Source organism: Procambarus clarkii, unplaced genomic scaffold (genome assembly GCF_040958095.1).
Source record: "Procambarus clarkii isolate CNS0578487 unplaced genomic scaffold, FALCON_Pclarkii_2.0 HiC_scaffold_272, whole genome shotgun sequence".
Taxonomy (NCBI): domain Eukaryota; kingdom Metazoa; phylum Arthropoda; class Malacostraca; order Decapoda; family Cambaridae; genus Procambarus; species Procambarus clarkii.
In genome coordinates, this window is record NW_027189305.1 from 143084 (window position 1) to 166994 (window position 23911).

A 23911-nucleotide genomic window follows, 5' to 3' on the forward strand; every position below is an offset into this window, starting at 1 on the left:
TTTCTTGTTTTCATTCTACTCATTATGCTCAATTAGTATTAAACTTGTCATTTAAGTTTATCATGCCCGAAACGCTTTGCGTAATAGTGGCTTTAGGCATTGTATGTACTAGCTCTACCTATAAGTCAACCAATCCTTGTAAAAATTTATTGTATATATGTACCATAGCTAAATAAAATTGTATTGTATTGTATTGTATATCGGCAAGTGCGTAGGCGTCTGCACTCCATGACCGAAAAGCTACTGATCGCCACTATAAAAACATATGTATCTTCACTTGAGCTATAAATTCTATTGAGCTATTGTAATGGATTTAAAATGAAGCTCATATTTCTATCTTGCTTAAGACATATAAAACATTTGTTTTTATTAACGAATTTACGTGAAATAAACATTGATCTGAGAGAGAGTTGCTCTGTTGTTCAGTCTGTACGTGGTCGGAGCTCCGTAATTTTTAAAATACATGTATCTTCATTAGAACTTTAAATATGTGTATGGTAAAGTGTTTAAAGTGAAGCTTATATGTCTGCCTTTCTTGAGACATATAAAACATATATGTTTATTAACGAATTCACTTGAAATAAACATTGTTCTGAGAGAGAGTTGCCCGGAAGCACCTCAAGGTCGATCAATCTGTCCAGGGTCGGAGCTCGGCTATTATAAAAGTACACGTATCTTCGCTTTAAATTTAAATATGCCAATAGTAAGGCATTTAGAACGAAGCTTATATATCTGTCTTCCTTGTAACATATAAAACTCTTACGTTTATTAAGGAATCTGAGTGAAATAGGCATGGTTCCGAGATGAATGCTGCGGTTTTCGAGCTCGACGAGCGATGAAAACTGCCACTTTTATACAACTACAAATATCTTCGGTTTTACTTAAAATATTTGTCTGGTAGAGGTTTAACATATAGATCGCGTTTCTGTCTTTCTTCTGACTAATAAATAATTTTGATTTAATCAGTTATCAAGCTGCTCTTGCAGCTTGTTAATCAGCTGCTTTTTCATCTATGTTTTCATTTCTTGTTTTCATTCTACTCATTATGCTCAATTAGTATTAAGCTTGTCATTTAAGTTTATCATGCCCGAAACGCTTTGCGTAATAGTGGCTTTAGGCATTGTATGTACTAGCTATACCTATAAGTTAAACAATCCTTGTAAATATTTATTGTATGTATGTACCTTACCTAAATAAAATTGTATTGTATTGTATTGTATTAAGATGTTTTCAACAATATTCTTTCAGCGTTCGTCTTTTCCAACACGGGCGACCCTTTTGAAAACGCGATACTTGGGCTAATCCATCCTATACTTGGGTCAGTTTCCATTATGGTTCGGAACAAATTAAAGCAGCCAGGATGACTGAACCCAAGAAGGGCGATTTTGTTTTTATTAATAAACACTTTACTCCCCCCGCGGACACAAGATCGTGTCCATCGGGGGTCACTTGAAGCTGCCCGAGTAGACATATTTTTATGTCCGACGAACAAATATTTCTAAAAAATTCAATTCTTATCCGATCGACTTGGGGATAGTATGAACATGTTTACCATAAAATTTCCTTTTTCTCTAACAGCCACATAGTCTATTTGAGAGAACGGCATTGGTTTGTATCTTTGTGGAGAAACTATTGTAGATCGCCGATGTGCGGTAACGGGTAACACTTCGCCCACTTCCCACACTGTTGCGGTTGTTCCTCTTGGATGATCTTGTCCCTCTCTGTCTCAAACCTGTAAGAATGAGTGATATGATTGATGGGAAACAAAGTGCAGGCAAGACAATGGAGGCCAGTAGTAATCAGCTTGTCAGTACACAACTTTTGCCCTTGCTTCAAAAGAGCCAGGATTCCACTATTATTTTTGGGTGATAAGTGCTTCTCTTCAATAGTGTACTTGTTAGGATCCTGTAATATATAAAATATTTATTGGGATTTAAGACATTTACAAATTTGTCTGAAAATACTAAAGAAATTAGATTATATAAATAATGAAAATTTTTGATAAAATTTCACATGTAAAAGACACCAGTCTATTAAAACTATGGAATTGTCTACCTGTCAAAGCCATAAATAGCAAGACATAAAGTATAAAATTAGTATATATAAGTCTAAAGTTCTGCTGGAGAAATGTTTATGAAGAACTGAATTGCAACACACATTTAATTTAAGCTGTTAGCTTACCTTGCTTAGATATGAAGGGAAAATTCCACATAACTCGTTAGTATGTTCGGTTAAAATCTCTCTCTTCTTCTTGTAATATGTGAGATAATGCAGCATTTCTTGAATGGTATGTTGTTGTTCCTCTCTGGATCTCTTCTGAAGCTCCACATCTTCTACTGCCTTCTTTTTTTGAGCCAGGGACACTAATAAAAGAAGAAAATTTATTTACCGTAAGTAAACTAAAACTCAGTTTAATGTAATCACAGTTTAGGTACTTGCATAATACATTCATTTATATATATACAAGAAGGTACATTGGGATTGAGGATACATAGCATAGTAATTACAATCTTATAAAGCCACTAGTATGCGCAGCATTTCGGCCAGGTCCTTAATCTAAGAAAATTTTAAGTAGGTAAATACTTGCAAAATTTATAAAAAATGATAACAGTTACAAACCAAGAAAAAAAATAAAAAATGAGAGAAAATTGTAGGTATATTAAAGCACATAGGTGCTTGGACAACAAGAGGTCACCTGTACCGACCGGGGACCAGCTTCGCTACCCTACGCTAAGTACCTGCCATAAAGTTTGAACAAAATAACATACATAATATTACAAATATACAGTATACATATAATATTATAAATATTAAACATATGAATATATACATATAATTTTATAAAGAGTTAAAAGGACTGACATCAACAAGTGATCCATACAGTGAACCTCAAATACAATACATCAGACAATGGAGAGGTGTGGCGAGTGTTCGGGAGTTCTTGGAAAACGTAATGCAGGCGTCCAGTGTTGCATCTGTAACATAAGATTTCACCTGGGCTGTACAGAATTAGCTCCAGGATGCACAAAAAGGCAAGGAATTTACTGGGTTTGCAAAGATGACAGATTAATTTTAGAGAACATAACTAAACTGATGAAAAACATACCCGAGTCACAGAGATTATCATTCACAGACAAGCTACCAGTGATATATGCAGACTGGGAAAAGACAACATTGGATAACGACCAAAACTCAGGAACAGATAGTTTAGAGAACCGCAGCAGTAGTGTGGAGGAGGAGACTATTGTGGTACAAAATAACAGCAATATTGCAGTCAGGTAATATAAACGATGAGAGCAACAGTGAAACAGAGTGCATAGATGAAGGAATTGGGACGAAAAACGGAGATGGCTCCAATAAAGAGGTAAACAAGACAGTCACAGATATAAATACCTTGAAAAACGCAAAACCGGAACACATTTGCAAATTCTACGCTAAAGGAATATGCAAATATGGAAAATTAGGAGCAAAATGCCATTTTTTGCATCCTCGAAAATGCAGGAACATGTTGGAGAGGGGTACATGCCGTTTTGGAACAGGGTGTAGATACTTCCACCCTAAATTATGTCAATTTTCAGTTAGGGACAAAAAATGCAAAAATCTTCAGTGTCCGGAATTCCATGTGAGAGGTACACAGCGTTATAGACGGGAAGATCAATATGACATTACTGGAAAATTTTTAAGAGGAAGGCAGAAAAAGAGTAGTAAATATAAGAGAGAGGAACAGTCAGATGGAACCACTACAGGATTACAGAGGGGAAGGGAGATACCCACAAGACTGGAATACAAACTATCAACAAGCACACAGGTACTACACGACACAACACCCGTCCTACTACCAAAACTGGACGAATCACTTCCAAAACAACACACCCTGGACGCAAACACAGTGGCCTCCTTACCAGAGCCTCAGATATTAACACCAAGTAAGGCATCCAGTACTTCCACTAACACGATAACATTTATATTTGCCAACATCCAGGGTATAAAAACACGCAAATCCAACAAAGTTCACTTTATTGATGGTCTCCTTCATGAGGCAAATGCAGTGTTTGCAGCCATACCAGAAACCCACACAAAGGACTACCTTGATGGTGAAATATGGATCTCAGAGTACAATTTTTTCAGATGTGATAGGAAACACCGGCTGCAGGGTAGGGTCAGCCTCTACATCAAAGACACACTCATCTGTACTGAGCTGCTAAACACCTCAAATGATATGGTGGAAGTGCTGATAATCAAAATAGAGATTCTAAATGTAGTTATTGTCCTTTTATATAAGTCATCGGAGGCAAACCCTCAGCAGTTTAAAGACCAACTAATGAAAATAGAACACTGCTTCGAAAACCTTACAAATCCAGCTCCGAACATCATCCTGCTTGGGGACTTCAACCTACGGCACCTGAAATGGAAGCACCTGGCTAATACAGTAATATCAGAAAGAATACCAGGAAGTAGCCTAAATGAACAGGCACATGCAAATGACCTGCTACGGATGTGCGACAGGTTTGCCTTAAACCAGCAAATAGTAGAACCAACTAGGAAGGAGAACATGCTGGACCTCATTTTCACTAATAATGATGAATTGATCAGGAACATAATGATTACAAATACCTGTTACTCAGATCACAACTTAATTGAAGTTCTGACAAGCATGGGGAGTAGACCTTCAAAACCAGTCCAGATTCCCGGTGGAGGAGATTTCAGCAAATTCAACTTCAATAATAAACAGATAAACTGGGAGCAAATAAACCAGGACTTCACAGAAATAAACTGGGAAGAACAGCTAGAAAATGCAAACCTGAACCAGTGCCTGGAAAAAATAAGCTCAGTAGCACTAGAAATATGTCCAAACAGCATACCCCTAAGAAAAAAGAGGAAGAGATGCAGATTGGAACGGGAACGTCGTTCCCTATATAGGTGAAGAAAACGAATCGCGGAACAACTTGAGTCGCACCCTATCTCAAGAACGGCGAAGAAGGTTGGGTAGAGAAATAGAAACAATTGAACGGAAGCTACAAGAATCATACAAAACCCAGGAGAGGCAAAGAGAGCAAAAGGCCATCAGTGAAATAGAGAGAAATCCGAAATATTTTTTCCCCTATGCAAAATCAAGATCAAAAACCACATCTAGCATCAGGCCCCTGCGAAAGGAAGATGGAACTTTCACCGATGACAACAAAGAAATGAGCGAGTTACTGAGGAAGCAGTACGACTCTGTTTTCAGCGAGCCATTAAACACACTAAAGATTGATAACCCAAATGAATTTTTTCATGGATATGATACCAACATCAAATCATATATCAGATGTCACCCTATCCCCACTGGATTTTGAAGAAGCCATAAACAGTATGCCTATGCACTCTGCACCAGGCCCGGATTCTTGGAACTCCATATTCATCAAGAACTGTAAAAAAACACTATCGCAGGCCCTCCACATTCTGTGGAGACAAAGCCTAGATACTGGCGTTATTCCTGATATACTAAAAACAGCAGAGATAGCACCACTTCATAAAGGAGGAAATAAGGCAGAGGCAAAAAATTACAGACCGAAAGCACTAACATCGCACATCATAAAATTTTTTGAGAGAGTGCTAAGAAGTAAGATCACAAAATACATGGAATCACAGCATCTCCATAACCCCGGACAACATGGTTTCAGAACAGGGCACTCTTGCCTGTCGCAGTTGCTCGACCACTATGATATGGCATTAGATGCTATGGAAGACAAACAAAACGCTGATGTAATTTACACAGATTTCGCAAAAGCTTATGATAAATGTGACCATGGTGTTATTACACATAAAATGCGTTCAAAAGGAATTACCGGAAAAATAGGCAGATGGATCTACAATTTCTTGACTAACAGAACACAATGTGTAATAGTCAACAAAATAAAATCCAGCCCATCAACCGTGAAGAGCTCACTCCCCCAGGGTACTGTGCTTGCTCCAGTACTTTTTCTCATCCTCATATCGGACATAGACAAGAACACAAGCATGGTATCATCCTTTGCAGATGACACTAGGATCTTCATGAGAGTTGGCAACATAGAGAACACGGCAAACCTCCAGTCAGATGTAGATCAGGTCTTTCTATGGGCTACAGAAAATAATATGGTGTTTAACGAAGATAAGTTCCAGCTCATGCGCTATGGAAAAAATGAAAATATAAAAACGGAAACCACATACAAAACTCAGGCAAATCACAACATAGAACGAAAAGGCAATGTAAAGGATCTGGGTGTACTCATGTCGGAAGACCTTACCTTTAATCATGGTGATATTAACTAGTTATGTTGAGTGTATTAACCCTCTGAACTGCACATAGTGCCTTAATGCACTCAATCGGGGGTGCGCATAACCCCTTAATGCACTCGTAGATATATTGTAGGATTCAAAACTTGGGTACAAGATGGAGGCCTGAGGCTTCCAATGAGCATCCACCAGTTTGAAAAATATTCCCAGCATGCCCCACAGCCGTGGGCAGACTCATTTTCTGGCGGGAGCCCCTACGGCTCCCCGGAGCTATCCATGGCTGATATGGATACCCTAACTATTTTGCATCAGTCGATGTGGGTGGAGTTCTAGGCCTACCGGGGACCACGAGCCAGAACCTGGCCCCCTCAGAGAGGCACGGGGAGCAATGGCCCATAGAAATGCACATGTGATTTGGAGCATTCTATATCTGCCATCGACCAGGACAGGCACCCAGAAAGGTAAGCGCCACAAAACAAACCCCTATTCTGGTTAACAACAAAAATCGACAAACGAGTGGACAGAACTCCCCCCGGAAAACAAACTAACAAGCATGACGTCACACGAGCCGTGCCGCATGTCTGCGCAGCTCCCCCCTCCCCGGGAGGGGGAAGGGGGAGCCCCAGACCCCCGCGCCGGCGATCCCCGCCCCAGTTCCTCGGCTGATGGGATAATGCATGGTCGTGTGGCTCCAGCTCCAGTTTTGTCTCAGTGCTGTGACTTGTTTTCAGTGATGCTCTTACGGTGGTCGTGTGAGCTGGGAGTAGTATTCTCAGGTACTCGGGCTGCATGTGCTTAGGGTCACCCTCCCTGAGTGCCCTGTAAGTACCACCCTTGGGGCTTGGGGTTGCCTTCCACAAGTCACCTTGGGTCTACCACTGTTGGCTTTTCGCTGCTTGGCGTTTGGCCGCCCCGAGTGTTTGGGGGTTTTACTCCCTTGTTTACCTTGGGGTAAGTGGTAGTTATAGCACTGGTGGGGCGCAGGGTACTGCGTAGCTAGTTTTCACCTGTGACAGCGGCCGGCTCTGTTCCCTCTGGGTACGTTGTCCACTTGTGTGGTTTTTCTTTTATATTTGTTTTTGCCTGGTAGGGGGGTCTGCCTTGTGTTCCCCCTCCCCCCTTATATTAGGTTCGTTTGTGTGGTGGCACCCCCTGCTTCGCCCTCACGGGTGGACACGTCCCGTGGGTTCAGCTTTAGCAGTTTGCTTGGTAGTTTGGGGCGCCGGTTAGCAGTGCCCTGCCTGGGATAACCCTTAGCAGACCCAGTCTAGGGGCCCTGGAAAACCCCGCTGGTTCTCTCGGGTCCGATAGTGGAGACCCTTGCGTCCCCTCTCGCTTTGTGCGAGTTGAGGGTTGCTCTGTCCCTTTGTCTCAGGGTGACTCTCCTTGTTTTTGCCTCCGTCATGCTGCATTGTTGGGTCGGTGACACATTCGACCCTGAGTCCTGCGAGCTTTTTTGCTTGTTCGTGACTCCATTCACCCAGTCTGCTGATGAATTCCCATGTGTGCAGTCCAGTCAGAATCTCTTCGTCTGCGGTGCGGTTGGCCTTTGCGGCTTGCCTCCTGAGTGTCCCGGAGTTTGCCTCCATACTGGTTCGTTTTGTTCTGGATAGGTTGGGCTCCTTCTAGCCATTTGGGCTCCTTGTAGCCGTTTGGGCTCCTTGTAGCCGTTTGGGCTCCTTGTAGCCGTTTTGGGCTCCTTGTAGCCGTTTTGGGCTTGTTGTAGCAGTTTTGGGCTTGTTGTAGCCGTTTTGGGCTCGTTGTAGCCGTTTTGGGCTCGTTGTAGCCATTTTGGGCTCCTTGTAGCCGTTTTGGGCTCCTTGTAGCCGTTTTGGGCTCCTTGTAGCCGTTTTGGGCTCCTTGTTGCAGTTTGGGCTCCTTGTGTCAGTTTGGGCTGCTTGTCGCTGGTTGGGCTACTTCTCGCCTTGTTGGGCTACTTCTCTACTGGTTGGGCTACTTCTCGCCTTGTTGGGCTACTTTTTTTTTTTTCGTGTCCTGCGCATGTGCAATGGGAGTTAGTTTTGGTTCCGGGCGGTGTGCACACGTGTTCTGCTGCCATTTTCTCTCAGGGGGGCTTCGCCTCTCTCTCTTTTCTTAATCCAATCCTTTCCCCGTTGCTTTGGGGGTGTTCTGGGGTGCCTCTGTGGGGAAGTCACGTGATTTTTCCCTGCGTTCTAGGGTGGGGAGCCTCTTTCGCCACTCCCCTCCTCTCCAGCATGGGCGCCCTGGCCGCCTCCGGCGGCTACGGCCTCGAAAGCTTGCGTCATGGGCCTTCAGCGCCTATGTTCTGCAGGTGAGTTGGTGCGGTTTGGCGTCTCCTTCGTCCTGACGCTGTTTTTGTTTTTGGAAGTAGGAATGGGTGTACATACGTCCCTGAGAACGTGGACCGTACCACCCGAGGTGCCTACTGCAGGGCTATTAGCCCATACTGGGCAGCTTTTGTTCTCTCAACCTGATTCCTTCCTCGGTTCACGGGTGTCTGCGGGTAGCCTCTTGTCCCTTCCGAGGCGGCTCAAGCCTGTACTCCTGCCCCTCTCCTATGCTTGTCTAACCTTGCTTGAGTTCGGGGCCCCGCCTCCACCTTGTTCCGCAGTGCAATGGTGGGGGTGCCTGTTCGGTGATACGTTTTCCTGTGTCGAGGGTGTTTTGTGCTCGCCTCCTTGTGCTTGCAGGATTGGGTTCTGGCTCTTTGGTTCCACCTCTCCCCTGTCGTTTGCCTGTCGAGTTGATTCTGTGCTTCATGGGCGCTCTCGTCCCTGCTCTTGGGGCTGTGTATGGGGTCAGGCCAAGTTGGACTGCCTAATGTGTTCCTTCGATTGCCTGTTACACTGCACACATTTCTTCTACCGTCCCTGTGGCTCAGTTGGGTGCTCGGTTTCCGCCTGTGTCCCCTTGTGTGCCACTTATGTATGATTTATCTATCTTCTGTCGCTTCCTCGGGGAGTGTGGTGACGTTTTGCTGCGGTTTTGGTACTGCAGCTGCGTGTCGGGGTTGGTTGTGGCATTATGTTCGGCCCTTCCGTGCTCCCTCTGGGGCCCTCCTTCCTTGCTGGTCTTGCTGTGCCGGGCCTGGTTTTTCCATGTTCCTTGGATTCTCTGTCTTGTCCTCGCCTCGTTGTGCTGGCTGGGGATGAGCTTGGGGTCTTCATCTCGCCCCTCGCCTATCCTCCGGTTTCGGTTCAAGTTCCAGAGCCTAGTGGGCTCCCTTCCTTAGTGTTTTTCCCGGCTGCCCTGGGGTTTTTCTTGACGCTGGGGCTTTGAGGGGACAGCTCGGCCCCGGGGCCTGCAGGGTGGGTTCCCGGGGCTGGGGTTGGGCTCACGTGAGGGGCCTTAGGCCCCGTTGGTCCCCGCCGGGGTATTTCTACCCCTCTGGGTGGGGCTTGCGGTTTTGTGGTGTGGGGTTTTTCCGTTCCCCCTCTCTGCACGTGCTTTGTGGTCGTCGGCCCCTCCCTGGGCTCGGTTTCCTTGTCCATTGTGCCCGTTGTTTCCGTCCTGTCGGTGGATGCTTTTCTACAATCTTCGCCCCTCGCCCCTTTTTTCTGGGATGGGCCTTTTCCGTCATGTCCCCCTCTTCTCGGGGTTTCTGCATGACTTTTGGTTCGGGTGCGACGGGGTTTTTGTGCCTTCGTCCTTTGTGTTTGCTTCTTTTTGTTCTCGAAGGTTCGGGACGGTTTTGCTACTTCCCTCTGGTCCTTTCTAGAGCTTGTGGGTCCTATTCCTGGCAGCTTCTGGGTGTTTGTCCTTCTTGTTCTTTTGTGCATATCTCTTCTCTTTGCGCTGTCTCGGCGCTACTTGTTTTCCTGGGGGCAATTTTGCTCCTCTTAATGAGTCTTTTCGCTCCTGCCCTTCTGCGGGATGTTGGTGCGGGGCGGCTCCTTATGCGGGTTCCTTCCCTGTCGGCTGCACTTGTGGCAGTGGACTTGCACGCTTGTGGCATTTTGGTTTTGGTCCTGCGTTTTCTTTTCCCTCCTTGGGCTGTCATAGGATTGGCTTGCGGAGGATGTAGAGGCGCTTGGGGCCATTCCTGGGTCTGGCACCTTGGTTTCTGCTGCTAGCTTTCGGTATCGATGTGCCTTCTGCGCCGTTTCACAGGCTGTCTCGTGCGTTGTTTCACCTCCGGCCTACTCATGCACTGCCTGTGCCGTTCTGGTCTTTGGACCGGGTGCTCTCTTGTTTTTCTTCTCCTTGGTTGTTGTGGCTTCTTCGGTTCAGGTTTGCTTTGCCTCGGCTCTCTTTTTATGTTGACATTGGCCTCTGGGGGTCGTGTGGCAGAGCTTCATGCTCTTCTCAGGCGCAGTGGTTTTTGGCTCCTGTGGTGTTACGAACCCGGATCCAGCGTCCGAGCCCGGAGCAGTGACAAACACGCCATCTGTGGGTCAGCTCCCGAAACCCCCGCCAAACGGACGACGACACCTGGTGAGGACAGCGTGTACTGGCCTCGAGGACCAGTTTCCAGTCTGGTTCAGCACTCAACACCGCCGCCCCTGACCTCTGGTGAGGTGGTGCTCCGACGACAGCGCCATCTATGGACTGGATACGTCAGGTGTTTGTGCCCGAGCCCGTAAGTGAGATGTATTAGTGTCCCGGTTATTGATGACGTGTCTGCTTACAGAGCCGACCTGGGACCACTGTGATGGAAGTGGAGTCAGTCTACCCAAGGCAGCCAGTCTCCATACTGTGAAGTTTGCTGCAGCCGTTGTGACGTCGTCCCCCCGGAAGAACACAGTGGTGTGTTAGCCTGCCAGTGGAGTGGCAGTGAAAGGATTTACCCGGGACCGACTGTTGGAGACGATAATCCACTGGGGTATTGAGGACAGGAGGGTGATTTGTGATATCACACGAGACTCCTGTCTAGGGCGTACCCCTTATATCGTTCGTGGAGTGGCCGTACCAGCCTTGGTGGCTCAGTACCTGCCAGCAGACCAGCTGGACGTGTGGTTGACGGCCTCCACGACGGTGCCCCCAGTGGACCTGCGTTTTGGCTGACCTGTGGCCCGGGTAGGCTCGGCATTCTCAGAGGACACGTCGTGAGGCCACGAAGAAAGCACCGCAGACTCAGCACCTAGCTTCTTGATCCAGAGTCTTCTGCAGAAGACTATATTGTGCATAATCCCCTTGTATAGTGTTAATACCCCTCCCCCTGTGCACTCTTTTATTTTATATATTTAATCGGTGATGGTGTTAATTTTAATATTAAGTTCTTAGCTTTCTTTCCCTACTCCCTTTTAAGTTACTTGCGTCACGGATCTCATCCCTTGATAGCCTCTACTGGCTTGGGAACGGATACATTATATCTTCCTCTAACAACATCAGAGCAAGAACCCCGTTGCGTCCCGAGAGGGCCGTAACATGTGGTCGTGGTCATAGGTCTCTTCGTCTGCAGCCGTTCTCCCTTATTCTGGCGAATGATGTGCCTGCTGCTTTCCGGAGGGGTCCTTGGGTTGTCTCGACTTAGTGTTGAGGTGTGGTTCACCGACCACCTCCCGGGTATGTCCCCTTGTTTTCTTAGGTAGTCTTTGGTGAAGTAGCTCCGGGGAGCCGTAGGGGCTCCCCCCAGAAAACCAGCGTTGAATGTAATAAAACGCCATTTTCTGGGTGAGTCCCGGAGGCTCCCCGGCACCCTCCCGCCCTCCGGTCGGCGTTTTTTTCACGGTTTTGATATCCAGCCTCAGAACTGGGGCGGGGATCGCCGGCGCGGGGGTCTGGGGCTCCCCCTTCCCCCTCCCGGGGAGGGGGGAGTTGCGCAGACATGCGGCGCGGCTCGTGTGATGTCATGTTTGTTAGTTCGTTTTCCTGGGGGAGTTCTGTCCACTCGTTTGTCGATTTTTGTTGTTAACCAGAATAGGGGATTGTTTTGTGGCGCTTGCCTTTCTGGGTGCCTGTCCCGGTCGATGGCAGATATAGAATGCTCCAAATCACATGTTCAATTCTATGGGCCATTGCTCCCCGTGCCTCTCTGAGGGAGCCAGGTTCTGGCTCATGGTCCCCGGTAGGCCTAGAACTCCACCCACATCGACTGATGCAAAATAGTTAGGGTATCCATATCAGCCATGGATAGCTCCGGGGAGCCTCCGGGACTCACCCAGAAAATGGCGTTTCATTACATTCAACGCTGGTTTTTTTATCCAATCGACCTCGGGATAGTATCAAAATAAGCGCCTTTAGAATGCGCACAATTTGATACCAAAATGAAAGATGTAACATGGAACTTGATGTCCGAACGCTTATATGATTATAAATAGGCTTTTGGTCAAAATTTTAAAATATTTTTTAAAATTCTATTTATTATGCTATTATGTTGGGACTAGTTTTAAAATGCGCGCCTTTACGTCGCAAACAATTTGATACCAAAATGAAAGACGTAACACGAAATTTGATGTTATCAAATTGAACGAGTATACACATTAGGTTGCAGTGTACAAATTGGTGCTCGTTCACGGGTAACTTTAGGTTTTTCTGCGGGGAGGCACTCCAGGCTTTTGTACATTATATTCATACACATTAAATATGCCAAAACTAGAAGACAGAAGAAAAAGAGGTGATATGATCACTACATACAAAATAGTTACAGGAATTGATAAAATCGACAGGGAAGACTTCCTGAGACCTGGAATTTCAAGAACAAGAGGTCATAGATTTAAACTAGCTAAACACAGATGCCGAAGAAATATAAGAAAATTCACCTTCGCAAATAGAGTGGTAGACGGTTGGAACAAGTTAAGTGAGAAGGTGGTGGAGGCCAAGACCGTCAGTAGTTTCAAAGCGTTATATGACAAAGAGTGCTGGGAAGACGGGACACCACGAGCGTAGCTCTCATCCTGTAACTACACTTAGGTAATTACACTTAGGTAATTACATCTGTAGGGAATTTAATTGCGAACACAATGATACCAAAATGAGCGACGTAGCACAAGAATTAATTAAGGTGAGAAAGCTGAAACGAGTATACACATTTAGGTGTCACCGCACGCTCGCTCGGTACATGACCCCTAAGTTTACCGCGCGCCTGCCCGGTGACCAATAGTGTTAACCCAGATCTGGGATGTTTGTCAGAATATTAACCCAGCTCTGGGCCGTTTGTCAGCATATTAACCCAGCTCTGGGATGTTTGTTTGAATGTTAACCCAACTCAGGTATATGTTAGTTTGTTAAACATATTAATCCAGCTTTGGGATATGTTAATTTATCAGAAATGGTAGCCTGCTTCTGGGATATTTTAATCTTTTCATAAATATTAGCCCTCCTCTGGGATATGTTAGTACAGTGGTACCTCAGCTTACGAATTTAATCCATTCCCAGAGACGGCTCGTAAGCTGAATATTAATAAACTGAAACAAAATTTTCCCCGTAAGAAATAATGGAAATTGAATTAATCCATTCCAGACTCCCCCAAAAATTTACTTCAAAGTAAATTTTATACCTAATTCACCAAAATCTTCAGTACTAATGTACAAGTTATTACCTATACTGATAACTCTTGCTGACTTCTCTGGGGTACACTCTCTGGCACGTTTTGCTTGCATTCTACTAGGACCTGCTTTTGGCTCACTGCTTGCTTGTCTTACTAAGAATCTGTCTAAATACACTTGTTTTTCTCTACATTTTAACACTTGTCTGTAGTAAGACATCACATTGTCATGTAAGCACTGGGCTGTTCGGCCTCCAAATATGGCACCGTGCGTAGGAAATAAATGCTCGTGAATTTTGTATTTATTTTTAATCTGTTAAAAACCCTTCCCTGATTACAGAAATGTAAAAATAAACTCAAAATTGTATTTACTTTGGCCTCAATGGGATCCTCAAAATGGCCTGTAACATCATCAATTGGGGGTCACCCGCCAGGTTCAAGATGCTCCAGTTGCCACAAATTTATTTTTGTTCATTTTTTGCACACAGTTCCAAATACATTTGTTTTGTTTTTTCTTGCCAATCCTATGTATAATTAACACGTACACAATTTTATGGTAGTAGAACATCCGTACTATCCCAAGACACTGTTACATGCATCACACATGTGTTCACATATATTGCTCATATATTCAATGTTTCATGTTCATTTATTTATATTTACACACTGTACACTGTCACACAATATATTCACTCACCATCAACACACTCAGAACTCCGAGAGTGTGAGCTGCCACACCCAGCCAGTCCTCCCTCACTCCTCCAACATCACACTCACCATCATTCCTCCTCCCACCATACTGTTATTGTTTTTATTACACTATTTACACATGTTATGTATACCTATCTACATGTTTTGTTCACCATAACTATACAACTAAGCTGGTATTGTGTCGAAACAGCACAGTGGTCGCCATACACTACATGACAATTGACAATTGTCACACAGCAGACGACGACGCTATGAGTACAATGCCAACTCCCTCACCAAAATGGCTCCTCCCAACATACTCCTGTTGCTGTTATTACACTATATGCACACATTGTATATACCCATGTACATATGTGTTCACCATAGCGCACCACTAAGCTAGTATGGTGAGCAAAACAAGAGTGGCTGCCACACAGTGAGGCTACCTCTATTCCCTTCCTCCCTCACCAAAATTCCTCCTCCCACAATACTAAGCACAACGCTAATTATCACCACAATCTTGCTATTATCACAATGCTAGACACTAAATCCTGTAAATGAATTATTGACCACAAGTTTATTTTGTAAAGGAACATAAGAAGTCGTTTGAAGATTCCTAGATGGACGAAATAATGCTGTGGTGCTGTGGTTAGCGCTGTGAACATCGTGAACAGCATTGATTCACTGATTTGATCATTGTACACAGTCATTATCACACTCAGGCTCTTCTGTAATACTATCATGGCTAAATAATACCAGTCACATATATATTTTGATATTATTAGGCAATGCTGTGGTCACAAGCTGAACAGCAGTGCTGTGAGCTCGTGCTGCGTGTGCCAGCCTTGGTTGCTCACTCAGTACTGAGGCTCTCACAACCAGGAATGTTGCCCACAATTTTTTTTTTTAATGGCGTCTGTTTACAAGAGCCCTGAGGAAGATGATGTGAACCCCACGTAGCTGCGGGAGTTTTGAATCATATGCTAAAAATATAAGATCCTAGAGACGCGTTGACCGCCCCCCCTCCCGTCGAGCGCCTGCAGGCGTGTTGTGCAGTTCAGTGATTAAAAGGTCAATGCAACAGCCTGCTACAGCTTTATCTGGGTGAGTTTTTTTAACAAAACTTTGCAGTTCTTCCCATACTTCACCACTTTTTTAAAGAACACAATAAAGTAGCAGTCACAACTGCACGAAAAATGACAGGTTGGATAACAAGAACTTTTCACACTAGAGATGCTATACCGATGATGATACTTTTCAAAACGCTTGTGCTCTCTAGAGTGGAGTACTGCTGCGCAATGACAGCCCCTTTCAAAGCTGGAGAAATTGCTGACATGGAGAGCGTGCAGAGGTCCTTTACTGCTAGAATCCACTCAGTAAAACACCTAAACTATTGGGACCGACTAAAGAGCCTAAATCTGTACTCCCTTGAGCGCAGGCAGGAGAGATACATAATAATTTACATGTGGAAAATATTAGAGGGGCTGGTCCCAAACCTGTACACAGAAATAACATCACATGAGACCAGAAGACATGGCAGGATGTGCAGAATACCCCCGTTGAAAAGCAGAGGTGCAACAGGTACTCTGAGAGAGAACTCTATCAACATCAGAGGCCCGAGACTGTTCAACACGCTTCCGCTACACATAGGGGACATAACTGGCAAACCCCTCACAGTGTTCAAAAGAGAACTGAATAAGCACCTCCAATGGATACCTGATCAACCAAAATGTGACTCATACATTAGGCTGCGAGCAGCCATGTCCAACAGCCTGGTTGACCAGTCCAGCAATGAGGAGGCCTGGTCAACGACCGGGCCGCGGGGACGCTAAGCCCCGAAAACACCTCAAGGGTACCTCAAGGAAAGGCTCAAAGTTTTGTGAAGACATGTTTGCACTGCAAGGTTGATATTCACTATGTCACCTATTTCAGACTCCCAGTTGATAATAGAGGCAGCAGCAATACAGCTGCTTTTAGAAGTTTCATTGTGCAGCTTAAAGCTTATCTTCATTGTATCTAGAGGTGGTTTATTAACCCTTAAACTGTGTATGGCGTATATATACGCCCTGAGTAACATGTCCCACAGTGCGCATGGCGTATATATACGCCATAGGGTGCCAGGCCCGATTCAAATGGCCTGCGGCTACACTGGGTTCACATTAGCTTCCTCAGGGCTCTTGTAAACAGATGCCATTTTAAAAAAAAATCGTGGGCAATATTCTCAGGTGTAAGAGGCACAGTACTGTTGGAGCAACCAAGGCTGGCGCACGCAGCATGAGCGAACAGCATTGCTGTTCATCTTGTGACCACAGCATCGCCGAAAAATGTCAAAATAAATATATACAGGATGACCCCTGACTGTGATATAAATAACCAGGGTTGTGATAATAGCAGGATTGTTGTAATAATTAGCGCTGTGGGAGGAGTGATGTTGAGAGACGGAGGGAGACAGCATCGTTTACTGACTGTGTGGCTACCTGTTATTGTTTGCATTCACCATACCAGCTCAGTGGTTCTCTATGGTGAACACAAATGTAGATACATATATATAATGTGTGTATTAGTGTAATAACAGCAAAAGGATTATGTTGGGAGGAGCCATTTGGGTGACGGTGACGACGTCGTCTGCACGATTTGTCTAGCTGTTTAGAGGGTGGCCACTATGCTCTTTGGGCGCACTACAAGCTTAGGTGTACAGTTACGGTGCATAAAACATGTAGGTACTTATATATAATATGTGTATATAGGGTAATAACACTGCAAACAGTATTGTTGGGGGAGAAAGTTTAGTGCGTGTGACCTTGAATGAGTGAGGGAGCCACCAGCTGTGTATAGCGACGACTCCTAGTGCCTGAACTAACTATATCAGCTTAGCTGTACAGTTGTGGTGAACAAAATATATACATACTTATATATAACGTCTGTATATAGTGTAATAACACCACAAATGGTATTGTTGGGGGAGAAAGTTTAATGCGTGTGTTGAGGGAGTGGCAGCGAGTGACTGGCTGGTGTGTGGCGGTAACTCCTCGTTGCTTTTCGACTCTCAATACCAACTTAGTGGTTCGTTATGGTGACCAAAACATACAGATACTTATATATAACCTGTGTATAGAGTGTAATAGCATCAAAACTATTTGTTTATTGTTTTATAAACATAATAATGGAATCACTAATATGCACACCATACTTTTGATTATAGTGATTATTCACCACTTTTATTATATAAAAATATCACAATACACACTATTGAATAATATTACTGCAAAAAACTAAGAAAAAATCAATCGGAGACATTGAAACAATTGGGTAATAACATCTTTGTGGCAACTCCCACCTGTCAGCGCGGGTGGCGCTGATCAGCCCTGACGACCGCTCTGTCAACGCCCACTTTTTGCCAGACTTCCTCGGTCAATTGCGCCCAAAATATGTCACCTACGATTTTTTTTTATTTTCCCGTACACAGGGGACACAAATTAACATGTTTAGAAGACGAAAAAAAATGTTTAATTTTTTTTTCTTGCGCACAGGGGTGTAAATGTCCTCAGGACCCCTGAGCAGTGGAAGGGTTAATGTTGGTTAGAAGAAATATAGGGTAATGGTCTGTGGTCCTATCAGTGATTATTCCTGAGGTAAGTGGAGAGGTTATGTTAGTCCAGATGTGGTCAGGAGTGAAGGCAGTTGTTTCAGTAATTCTAAAAGGTTTAATAATTAAGGGTATGAACAAGCAGGAATTCATACAGTTGACTAAACTAGCAACTTGAAGGTTATCAGGATCACAGAGGTCAATATTAACTCTCTTTGCTGGCCCGGCAGGCGACCTAGCGCACACACCACAAGGAAGGCTGAGCATTGGCAGTGAGCGTACAAACCACACTCAAATGTTTATACTGTACTCTTTTCAGCTTTCTATTTTCAGCTTCCTCAATTTTCATGCTATGTCATTCATTTTGCTATCAATTGTTCACAATATAAAGGGGCACATTTAAAACCAGTCCCATAATATTTGGACAATAAATGGAATTTTTTAAAATCCATTAATTGATGACAGCATTATCTTCATCAGGGACTGTGCATGTTTCGGTTTTATGATGTCGATCCCCTCATCAGGCCATGAAACCCGATATTAGTTGGTTTTTGTTAACCCCTGGGCTGCTCTTACGATTTTAGCCTGCAACACATCTTATAAGAGCATTTGTGTTCCCTGATCATGGGAAAAATAGAAAATAAATTGTGACATATTTTGGCCGCAATATGGCAAGGAAGTCTGGCAAAAGTGAGGCGTTGACAGAGTAATTGTCGGAGGCGGTCAGCTCCACCCGAGCTGTCAGGCGGGAGTTGCCACAAAGATATTATTACTTAATTATTTCAATGTCTGATTTTTTTTTTTTTTTGAGTAATATTATTCAATAGTATGTAGTGTGATATATTTATATAATAAAATGTGTGACCCATTGCTATACTCAAAACTATTATGAGCATATTAGTGATTCAATTATTATATTCATCTACATAAATAAAAATGTAAATGTTCATTTGTTCAAAATCGCTAATCTCCACGAGTTCTTCACAGATTGCTTTGAAATTTTGACGTTCCATTCACAACAGAGCGTGTTTTTACATACATACTATATAGATGTCATGCCTGTAATGGGAGAAAACATGCTTTTCTTGAAAAACTGTGTTTTTCACATGTTTTTTATGTGAGGGAAATCTCCCAAACCTCCTTACCGATTGCTTTTAAATTTTGACACGACGTTGCATTTGAATAAGTGAGTGTTTTTATATACCTACTATATACATGCCTCATCTGTGACAGGTAAAAACATAAATTTTTTTAAAAACAGTGCCATCTTTTGCATGTAATAGCAGCACACGTTATACCAAATATGTTACGATTACATTTCATTTTAATTTAATTATTTTGTGTGACATTGCGTTGGAACTGAGCTGTGTTGTTTACCATACTGATCATTTTGTGGGTATCTTGAGGTTATCTTGAGATGATTTCGGGGCTTTTTAGTGTCCCCGCGGCCCGGTCCTCGACCAGGCCTCCACCCCCCAGGAAGCAGCCCGTGACATCTGACTAACACCCAGGTACAGTACCTATTTTACTGCTAGGTAACAGGGGCATAGGGTGAAAGAAACTCTGCCCATTGTTTCTCGCCGGCGCCTGGGATCGAACCCAGGACCACAGGATCACAAGTCCAGCGTGCTGTCCGCTCGGCCAACCGGTATAGTTTTTTTTTTTTTTTTTTTTTCATTGTTTTCATTTTTTTTTAAGTGTTCTACATATTTGTAAGTGATGGGAACATCAGATCATTTGATGTTCCCATTTTTCTGATGGGAACATCAGATCATCTGGGAACACATTAGATGAGGGAGTGGGGGGAATGGTGGGGAAGACGAGGGGACAGGAGTGGGAAATGGTGGGGAAGGACGAGGGTGAGGATAATGGTGGGGAGGACGAGGGGGACGGGGCAGTGTGGCATGGTGAGGAGAACGAGGGGATAGGGGATTGGAGAATGGTGGGGAGGACAAGGAGATAGTGAAGTGGGGGATGGTGGGGAGGACAAGGTGACGGGGGAGTTGGGTATGGTGGGGAGGACAAGGTGACGGGGGAGTTGAGTATGGTGGAGAGTATGAAGGGACAGGGGGAGTGGGAAATGGTGGGGAAGACGAGAGTGGAGGATGGTGGGGAGGACAAGGGGATAGGGGAATGGTTGGGAGAACGAGGGGACAGGGAAGGGGGGGGGGAATAGTGGGAAGGACAGGGTGACAGGGGAGGGTTGCTGTGGCTCAGCAACGCGCATGCATTTTGAGACATCTACCTTTCTGGGTGTCAGACCCGGTCGATGGCAGACATAGAATGCTCCCACCCACATGCGGGTTTTAATAGACCATTGCTCCTCGTGCCTCTCTGAGGGGGCCCAGGTTCTGGCTCATGGTTCCCAGTAGGCAAGAACTCCATGCACATTGATACCAGAAAGTTATACATATCCATTCAGCCTGGATAGCTCCAGGGAGCTGATGGGGCTCCCCCTAGAAAATACTGTGTTACAATTTTTATTTACCTTATTGTTGGAATTATGTCCATCTTGAATTCTCATGATGTTGTGAATACTGTACAGTAAATATCTACTGTAATTACCTAAGTGTAGTTACAGGATGAGAGCTACGCTCGTGGTGTCCCGTCTTCCCAGCACTCTTTGTCATATAACGCTTTGAAACTACTGACGGTCTTGGCCTCCACCACTTTCTCCCCTTACTTGTTCCAACCGTCAACCACTCTGTTTGCGAAAGTGAATTTTCTTATATTTCTTCGGCATCTGTGTTTAGCTAGTTTATATCTATGACCTCTTGTTCTTAAAGTTCCAGGTCTCAGGAAATCTTCCCTATCGATTTTATCAATTCCTGTTACTATTTTGTATGTAGTGATCATATCACCTCTTTTTCTTCTGTCTTCTAGTTTTGGCATATTTAATGCCTCTAACCTCTCCTCATAGCTCTTGCCCTTCAGTTCTGGGAGCCACTTAGTAGCATGTCTTTGCACCTTTTCCAGTTTGTTGATGTGCTTCTTAACCCTCAAACCGCGCATATCATATATAAATGATATCGGTGACAAAACCGAAACCGCGCACATCATTTATATATGATTTCATGTCTAGCGCTATAATTTAAACGCCCCGCCTGGGATAGGGGCAGCTATAGTACAGCCACAACCGATAGTTGCCAGATGCCACCTAGAAAAAAAATCCAGGCCAACATTCTTGAGTGTTACAGCATCAGTATTGAGCAAGCCACCAAGGCTGGCGCACGCAGCACGAGCTCACAGCACCGCTGTTCAGCTTGTGACCACAGCATCGCCTACAAATGCCAAAATATAAATGATACTGCTATTATTTAGCAGTGATAGTATTACTGAAGCCCCCTGACTGTGATAAAACTGACCAGGATTCTGATAACAGCATGATTGTGGTGATATTTAGCGCTGTGTTCCATGGAGGGAGGAGTAAGGCTGTGGAGGGAGGGTTGTGGCGTTGTCTTCTGACTGTGTGTAGCCACCATTTATTGACTGCACTCACCATACCAGCTTAGTGGTTCGCTATGGTGAACACAAATGTAGATACTTATATATAACTTGTGTATAGTTAGATAACAGCGAGAGGAGTAGGTTGGGAGCCACCATTTTGGTGAGGGAGGAGCGTCGTCTGCACGACTTGGCATGTTATTTACTGATGGCCACTATGGTCTTTGGGCACCATACCAGCTTATTTGTACAGGTATGGTGAATAAAACAGGTAGATACTTATATATAATGTGTGTATATAGCGTAATAACACCACAACCAATATTGCTGGACAAATATTAGTGCGTCTGGCTTTGAGGGCGGCCGCCGATCAGCTGACTGTGTGAGTAGCTACATCTTTGTGCCTTTACTCACCATACAAGCTTAGATGTACAGTTATGGTGAACAAAACATGTAAATACGTATATATAACGTCTGTGTATAATGAATAAATGCAAAAACAGTATTGTGGGAGGTGAATGACGGTGAGTGAGGTGGTGTTGAGGGAGGGAGTGGCAGTGAGTGGCTGCTGGTGTTTGGCGGTCACTCCTCGTTGCTTTTTGACTCACAAGACCAACTTAGTAGTTCGTTATGGTGAACAAAACATGCAGATACTTATATATAACCTGTGTATATAGTGTAACAGCAGCAAAACTATTTGTTTATTGTTTTATGAACATAATAATTGAATCACTTATATGCACACCATAATTTTGAGTACAGCGATGGTTCACACATTTTATAATATAAATATACCACAATTCACTGTATGGAATAATATTACTGCAAAAAAACTAAGAAAAAATCAGAGACATTGAAAAAATTAGGTAATAATATATTTTTGGCAACTGCCGTCTGACAGCTCGGGCGGAGCAGACCTCGTCTGGCGAAGGCTCTGCCAACACCCCTTTTTTGCCACACTTCCCTACCCTATTGCGGCTAAAATATGCCACCTACGATTTTTTTTTTTTATTTTTTCCGTGATCAGGGAACAAAAATGAACACTTCTATAAGACGAAAGAATTTTTTGGATTTTTTTTGTTGCGCCTGTGGGTGTGAATTCCATTTGGGCCCCTAGCGGTTTGAGGGTTAAGATATGGGCACCATACAACTGCTGCATATTCTAGCTTTGGCCTAACAAAAGTCGTGAACAATTTCTTTAGTATATCGCCATCCATGTATTTAAAAGCAATTCTGAAGTTAGAAAGCGTGGCATAGGCTCCTCGCACAATATTCTTTATGTGGTCCTCAGGTGATAGTTTTCTATCTAGAACCACCCCTAGATCTCTTTCTTTATCAGAATTCTTTAAAGATTTCTCACATAATATATAGGTTGTGTGGGGTCTGTGTTCTCCTATTCCGCATTCCACAACATGACATTTATTAACATTAAATTTCATTTGCCAAGTGGTGCTCCATATACTTATTTTGTCCAGGTCATCTTGAAGGGCATGACAATCATCTAAGTTTCTTATCCTTCCTATTATCTTAGCATCATCAGCAAACATGTTCATATAATTCTGTACACCAACTGGTAGATCATTTATGTAGACAATAAACGTCACTGGTGCAAGAACTGAACCCTGTGGTACTCCACTTGTGACATTTCTCCAGTCCGATACATTGCCTCTGATCACAGCCCTCATTTTTCAATCAGTCAGAAAGTTTTTCATCCATGTTAAAAGCGTACCTGTCACTCCTCCAATATTTTCCAGTTTCCAGAACAACCTCTTATGTGGAACTCTGTCGAAAGCCTTTTTTAGGTCCAGATAGATGCAGTCAATCCAACCATCTCTTTCCTGTAATATCTCTGTTGCTCGATCATAGAAACTGAGTAAATTCGATACACAGGATCTTCCAGATCGAAAACCATACTGTCTGTCTGATATTATATAATTTCTCTCCAGGTGTTCTACCCATTTAGCTTTAATTATGTTTTTCAATATTTTGATTATTACACTTGTCAATGATACTGGTCTTTAATTAAGGGGGTCTTCCCTGCTTCTACTTTTGTAGATTGGAACTATGTTAGCCTTTTTCCACACATCAGCTACAACTCCTGTAAACAGGGATACCTGAAAAATCAGTTGAAGAGGAATGCTGAGCTCAGATGCACATTCTCTCAGGACCCCATGGTAAAACTGCATCTGGACCAACTGCTTTGTTCTTATTCAGCTCCTTGAGCATTTTTTCCACTTCGTCTCTAGACACCTCTATGTGCTCTATGTTGTTCTCTGGAATTCTTATTGTATCTGGTTCCCTGAAGATTTCATTTTGTACAAACACACTTTGGAACTTTTCGTTTAATGTTTCACACATTTCATTTTCATTTTCCGTGAATCTATTTCCCATTTTCAACCTCTGAATATTATCCTTTACCTGCAATTTGTTGTTTATGAATTTACAGAATAGACCTGGTTCTGTTTTACATTTGTCTGCAATCTCTTTTTCAAAATTTCTTTCTGCCTCTCTCCTCACTGCCGTGT

The 23911-nt window shown here is 43.8% G+C and overlaps 1 long non-coding RNA gene across 2 annotated transcripts in view; it reads right to left on the reverse strand.

Moving 5' to 3' along the window:
- LOC123753696 (uncharacterized) overlaps window positions 1–23911 on the reverse strand; it is a 76909-nt gene continuing 52998 nt past the window's right edge. Inside the window, exons 3-4 of one of the 2 annotated variants that reach the window (XR_011226898.1) lie at window positions 2182–2363; window positions 1–1905 (exon numbers count right to left, since the gene is read on the reverse strand). This is a non-coding gene — a long non-coding RNA (uncharacterized lncRNA). The remainder of the gene's footprint in view (window positions 1906–2181; window positions 2364–23911) is intronic. The other variant, XR_011226899.1, reaches the window with a different exon arrangement.